Source organism: Rattus norvegicus, chromosome 9, assembly GCF_036323735.1.
Source record: "Rattus norvegicus strain BN/NHsdMcwi chromosome 9, GRCr8, whole genome shotgun sequence".
Classification (NCBI taxonomy): Eukaryota; Metazoa; Chordata; class Mammalia; order Rodentia; family Muridae; genus Rattus; species Rattus norvegicus.
In genome coordinates this window covers 37,785,662-37,792,627 of record NC_086027.1, presented here as the reverse complement: position 1 = coordinate 37,792,627, position 6,966 = coordinate 37,785,662, and the positions used below count along the sequence as shown (strand labels likewise).

Here is a 6,966-nt window from a genome sequence, read left to right as displayed (position 1 = left end):
AGTAGATTTTTCTTTCTTGTTCTACATGTGTTATAGATAAAATACAATGGGAAAAGCTCACTGATTGAAAGTCATGTCTGTCTCTGAGAGTATTTATGTGAACTAACTTAGTGCTCAGAAGTATATTTTAATTATTTGTATACAAAATTTAACTAATACATAAATAAAAACTTGTGTGTAAACATGCGCATGATTATGAGCAATAATTGTCAGCAAAATTGTTAGATTGTGTAACTTAAATATAGGTTTGCTTTTACCCTGCTAATCACTGGCATATTTGCTGCAATATCTTGTAGAGATGCTGATACATTGTAGTTCATTGTTCTAACATGATCAATTTGCACTTCATTTGACATTTTGAATGAAACTCTGACAAGTATTTATGAGCAGTACCTCTGAAATGTAATTCAAAAAAATAGAGTTTTGTCCTGTATCTAATAGACTGTTTATTCTTGGCATATGGTTACCATAAGGTAGTGAAATTGAAACCAGTGTGAATATCTTATGGTGTCACATTAATAAAAATTTATGGCCAGCACTTTCAAATTGTCTTTCTGGAAAGTCTTTATTCTTATTATTATTGTTTATAACAATATAATGTGGAGGAATAAATCAATATAAACAAAGAAATCTTAAAAGGTAGGGTCTGAATTAGTCTATCCTGGCATTACATTCAAATCTCCACTCATAGACACCTAATAAACAATCATTTTTGACCACTAAATCAAATATTTCATCCTCGGTTTGTTTTTCCACTTTTTCTCCAAAGGTTTTAGGTGTGCAACTGAAATGGCTTAAAATTAAAATTTGATTTAAAATAAGGCCTTTAGAGCTCACCCACATGACAGATTAAATGGCTAACCTCTGGAGAATTAAAGACTTTCTAAAATAAAACGATTCATTGACAGCAAAACATATGGTATAATGACTTCAAGAATTACAATGTCACTTAGATTCCACAAACCATCATCTTTTTCTTTTCTTTATGAAATAACAGATAAAGAAAAAAAGAGTTCTGTACAATTGACTTCTTAAAATTCCTAAAACATACTTCAGTATGCTGCAGGGGGCCACTAGTAAACTTTTTTCAAGAACATAAAATTAATAGGGAATTTTATCTGCAATAAACAACATGAACAACTAAGACATGATGCATAGATCTACCAAGAAATAATTGGTCAGTGGGAACTTCCATATCCAGCATGAAAATTATATGTAGTTCACAATTTGAGAAGCAGAAATAAGATTTGGACAATGTAGGTGAGCCAATAGAAATATAAATATATTAGGATGCCAAAGTATTATCAAATGGGATAGCTATTTTTCTTTGTCAAGATTAACAAAATAACTTGGCAGTCTCAAATTAACTATAGTCCAAAAGTGGGTATCACATCTAAATGATTTCTGCTTAGTTAGAAGTAGGTTGAACTAGTTCAAATCTGGATCTTTGAGGCAGTTAGATACGTATGTGAAATCTAAATCTTGAAGTGAGAAGATGCAGTCTTTCATCTTGATCTTGAGATGGGAAAATACACCTTTAATCTGGGCTACGCCTTCTGCCGCAACTCTACGTAAGAACATGGAAAATGATAGTTTGCCCTTTGCCTGTTTGCCTTCACCTTGCTAGCACTCCATTCCTTCACTGTCATTAGAGCCTACTTCTTTGGGATTCCAGCATATACTGAATGCCTGTTGAAACTTTCAACCTTATGAACTGAACAACTACTGGATTGTTGGAAGTTTCCATTCACAGCCAGACATTATTGGATTAGCTGGGCTATAGCCAGCAAAGTATTAATTTTATAAATGAGAGAGATTTATTTTATAAATTCTGTTATTCTAGAGTACCCTGACTAATTGAGCATATAAACCCCAATAAAACTTTTCAGTTTAGTCCTTATCAATTTATGTATAATTTAAAGTCTTTAGAATAGTTCTGATATTATTACCCAGGAACTACAGCAAATAGTGAAAGAATTTATATAAATTGCTATTGGCTAGAGCATGATAACTGAGTGAATTTTTCTGTAGTCTCCGATTTTTTTCATAACCAAACATAAAAATAAATATGATGAAAATTTGGTTTTCTCATGTGTGGTCCAGATAAGTTATGTGATGCTAGGAATTATAAACTTGTGTCACTAGTCTGAAATTGTTTTAAACAAATGTCACAAGAGAAAAGATGAATTTTGGATGGTTCAAGCAAGAATGAGCCTAGTGTGTCTGTCTTGAACCTGACATATTATCATCAATGTAACTGGAATACTCACAGCCTAGAGGCATGAAAAGAATCTGTTCTTTATTTCCATTGTGACTCATTTTGCTTTCTAGGCAGTTCATTCATAGAAGGTGAGTTCTCAGCATGACACACGATATGTCATTTGGATTATCTCTCTGTTCAGACTCTGAGTTGATTCATGCTTTAATCCTATGGAGATGGAACATTTTCTATAAAAATTGAGAGATTTATGTCTGTAATCCCTTTTTGAAAGACACTGGAGCAAACGTTGTACTGGTTAGTTCTTAACCCACAAAACAATAAGAATGAAAATTTGTTTGTGAGTCACTATGAAAACATCCCTCTGGAAATATGACAGGATTCATAGACAGGACATATATAATGTGATGCTTGGTAAGCTGAAGAAGGATGGGACACATCAGTCACTCTGTCTGAATTATGACAGACAAGGATTCTTCCTGAGAAGAAGGCATTGAAAATATTTGACATTTTCTTTAAAGAAGGAAATGAGTTGGAAAAATTGATTTTATAGTTCTAATTCTGTCATGTATTTTTTGGGGGTTACTGATTAACAAGTACATATATTAGAAACTGGAAGTTTAAAATTAATGGAAAACTTCATATCGACCATTTCAAATAATGCCAATTCTAACTGTATGTAAGTTCATGAAGCTTTATAGAATGTCTGAAAAACTCCAGTCTGTGATGTATTTACTTACTTGCAAGTTAGTTTTATAATATTAATTAAAATGTAAAAGTATGAATTTTTTATAGCAAATGCTTTTACTAAGATTATTGAATATCTATAAAGAAACAATTCAAATAAGAGAAGATTCACTTGGCTCAAAGTTTGTGATGATATTGTTATTGAGGAGGACAACATGTTGGGGTAAGAATACAGCTTGGGCTTCCTTAGTTGCATAAGAAATGTGAAGTTGTGTGCTGAAAACTTGTCTGAAATAGTATCAGAAAGTGAATACCCTTGAAAATTTCAAGACGTAGTCTACTTCCTGAATCTGGACTCTCATGTCCTAATGATCCATACCTTTCTACATCTAACACCAACACCAGGAATCAAATGCGCAGACACATGAACTTATGTTGCATTTATCCATCAATTAAGCACAGCCAATATCAGTATCAAATACCACATTAGTCAAGAGTGTGTTAATTTACTTTGAACACAATATGAAGTTACTTTTAAAAAAATTAAATTTCCAAAGTATTTACTTCTCTGTGTATCAAAGACTAACCTTGATTGACATTTTACTTATAACAAACAGAGGTGAGAGGAGTGATCCAGATAATCAATGTAACGAGGTTTGGAGTCACCTAAGGGAGCATGCCTCTGGGTGTAGCTTTGATAGCATTTCCATGAAGATTTAACTTAGGAGCAAAGATCATACCTTCATGGTACTAAAGCTTGCACCTTGGGAACCAGCATGCTGAAAATAATGTGGACACATCCCATCTGAGCACAAATATTCTGTTTCTTTCCTAATTTTCTGCAAAAGTGACCAGTTGCATCATCCTCTGACCCCCACAGTTAGATCTGCACTCATTGCCCTCAATTTCCAACCACAATGGACAATAGCCTCAAAAATGTACCTTTTCTTACATTTTTTAGTGGATATTTCGTTATTTACATTTCAAATGTTATCCCCTTTCTTGGTTTTCCTGTCCAAGACATATGAAACACTTCACGAATTTGCATGTTATCCTTGCGCAGGGGCCATGCTCATCTCCTCTGTATTGTTCCAATTTTAGTATATGTACTGCCAAAACGAGTATGCACCATTTCTTACTTAAGATGTTTGCCAAGTACTTTATCATAACAAAATTAACTAAGGATTCACAACACTTATTGCATGCAGCCAATACCCACCTTAAAACACACACAGGGCACACATGTCAGTGTAAAGGTTTATGAGTAAGTAACATGAGTAAAAGATAAAAACTTCTAATTCTTCACAATATCTCATTCATCTAAATACCGATTTAGTGAAAAACATGTATTAAATTGCATTCCTCTGGATAACATTTGACGTTCCCCAAAACTACATGTCAATCAATGGCTTTAAAAGTTGTTATGCCGGAGAAAACGATTTATTTATTTATTTCCCTCCACCCTCAGTAATTAAGGGTCACCTACCACATTTCCTTAGTTTTCCAATCAGTGCACCTATATCTTGTTTTCCCCATGCCACTAACTCCGTATCACCCCACTCTGGCAATGTTCCCTTTGGCTTTCCCGTTCTGAACCTGCTAAAAAATATGTATTCACATCTGAAGATTTGGAGCTCATATCTTCAGATGAGGAGAACAATTTGTTGGCCTTTGTGTTTTGCATCTGTATTTAAAATCATCTATGTATCTATCTATCTATCTATCTATCTATCTATCTATCTATCTATCTATCTATCTATCTCATCTATCATCAATTGCATGATCATTGAATTAGAGTCTCTGTACTTTAATCATCTCAGTTAACTAAACTAAAACTATTTTATTTTACTCAATATAATTTGACAACTTTCGTGTGAACGTAATGTGAACAAAACAGTGAAAAGTTTAATGGTTAAGCATATTCAAAAAATTTTGACAAGGCATAGACTTAAAACACGTAAAATTACAAATTGAACTGGATAAACAGAATCCTTAAAACAACTTTACATGACACAGATACATGTGTATTTGTGTGTGTGTGTGTGTGTGTGTGTGTGTGTGTGTGTGGGTGGGTGGGTGAGAGAGAGAGAGAGAGAGAGAGAGAGAGAATTTCTATATGGTTTATTGGTAATCTCTATATTTTTTGAGTCAGGATCTCTCACTGAAGATGGCTGTTTCAATAGGCTGGCTGGCCAATAAGGCCACCATACTTCACATTCTTACCTTATCTTTGGGTTACAGATATCACTGATCTTAGGTATTTAGACGGTTTCTGGAATTCCAAATTCAGGTTCCCATGTATTTGCAGTGAACACCCTATGCATGGAGCGATCACCGTAGATATTATGGATTTTTATTAGTTAGATAATCTCTTTTGTAGTTACATCATCTCTCCTATCTGTAGTATATATTCACAGAGAGAACTTCTTCCATTTAATCATAGTTACACTTTTAATTTTTTGTGTTAAAGATCACAATGATAAAGATACACATTTTTAGCCTTCTATTTAATGTTACTTTAAAGAAATCTATCATCTATCTATCTATCTTTTTATCTATCTTCCTTTCTATCTATTTATTTCTTCTATCATAATTTGCATGATCATTGAATTCTATAATAGATTATGTAAGATATACACTTTTGTGCTTAGCACATCTACTTTTGTATTCAAATGTAATTATCTGTATTCTGCAAGGCATTGTTAAATATCTGAGAAATAACTCAATGCTATTGTCCTCTTTAATGTCACAAATTACAATCTGAAATGTACAATGCAGTCCTCAGTATTTTATTTAATGTATAACTTCTGAAGTTCCATATTATGAAGTAAGATAAAAGTTGATGAATTATAAAATACTGTCTTTCTATGAAAAGAAAAGATTTTCTACATATTTCTTATTCAAAAAATGCTGTCAGTAACCCAGTAAAATTAATTTATTTGTGACATATAAATATTAGAAGAATAATAGCTGAAGCACATTGTGGGCTCCTTTTCTTATTATTTTGACTTTTTTATTTTATCAAGTGACACAAGAGAAAAATCGAAATGGAAATAAAAATGTTTCTGTCTTGGTATGCTAAGAATAGGACAATCCAAATAAAAGAAGCAAAGTTATAGAAATGCAAATTTGTCATTATGTACAATATCATATTCTATTTATCATAAATATTATATATATACATATATATACAATAAATCTCAAAAACAAAAATAGCATGGATATAAAATGTTCAACTCTTTTATTATATGAAACTAGACAATGTATTTTCATTAAAAGAGATAATTATGAACATAGACTGTTGGAGATTGGTTCTAATGCTTTGAATTAATCTGGCCGCCAAAATCAGGACTCTGCATGTCCAAATGCTAAAGTTCCTTGTCCCTAATTTGTGCATGTGTGTGTGTGTGTGTGTGTGTGTGTGTGTGTGTGTATGTATGTGCGTATGTATGTATGTATGTATGTATGTATGTATGTATAAAGAGACAACACCAAATGTTTGAGCAGGTAGACTGAGGCAGAACCTTTGGATTTGTGCAGGCTAGAAACAGGAAGATAGGAAGGGAGAGATCGTCAGGATGAGGAAGAGAAAGACCAGACCCTAAAGGCCCACCAACATGTGAGAATTAGGGAAACTGTCCACACAGGCCACTTCCTCAATTATGTTTGGGAAAGTCGAGATGAAATATAAACTTTAAAAGAAGTTAACTCATAAATATCAGAGAGGAATGTTTGGTAGCAGTGGGAAGGATTAGAGCTGACCAGCCTTTGAGTCATGGCATTTAAAATTATCTGGCTTGTGTGCGTGTGCGTGTGCGTGCGTGCGTGCGTGCGTGCGTGCGTGCGTGCGTGTGTGTGTGTGTGTGTGTGTGTGTGTGTGTGTTTGTCTTTCATTCGAGACTCCAGAGGTGGCTGACTTTCAGGGAGCATAAAATGGTTTAGCTAACTCACTACTACAACAGAGATCCTCACTTCGTCTAGAAAGTGCTGTTAACTTACAATTTTGCTTTTAGTTGTTGCTTTTGTTGTTGTTGTTTTGTTTTGTTTTTAATCATACTGGA

At 33.4% G+C, this 6,966-nt stretch overlaps 1 non-coding gene across 1 annotated transcript; it reads right to left on the bottom strand.

The window, feature by feature from the left end:
* Positions 1 to 3,923: 3,923 nt before the first annotated feature.
* LOC120094982 (U6 spliceosomal RNA) lies at positions 3,924 to 4,030 on the bottom strand. The gene has a single exon (XR_005489648.1). It is a non-coding gene; the product is annotated as a U6 spliceosomal RNA (small nuclear RNA).
* Between the last annotated feature and the right edge of the window lie 2,936 nt (positions 4,031 to 6,966).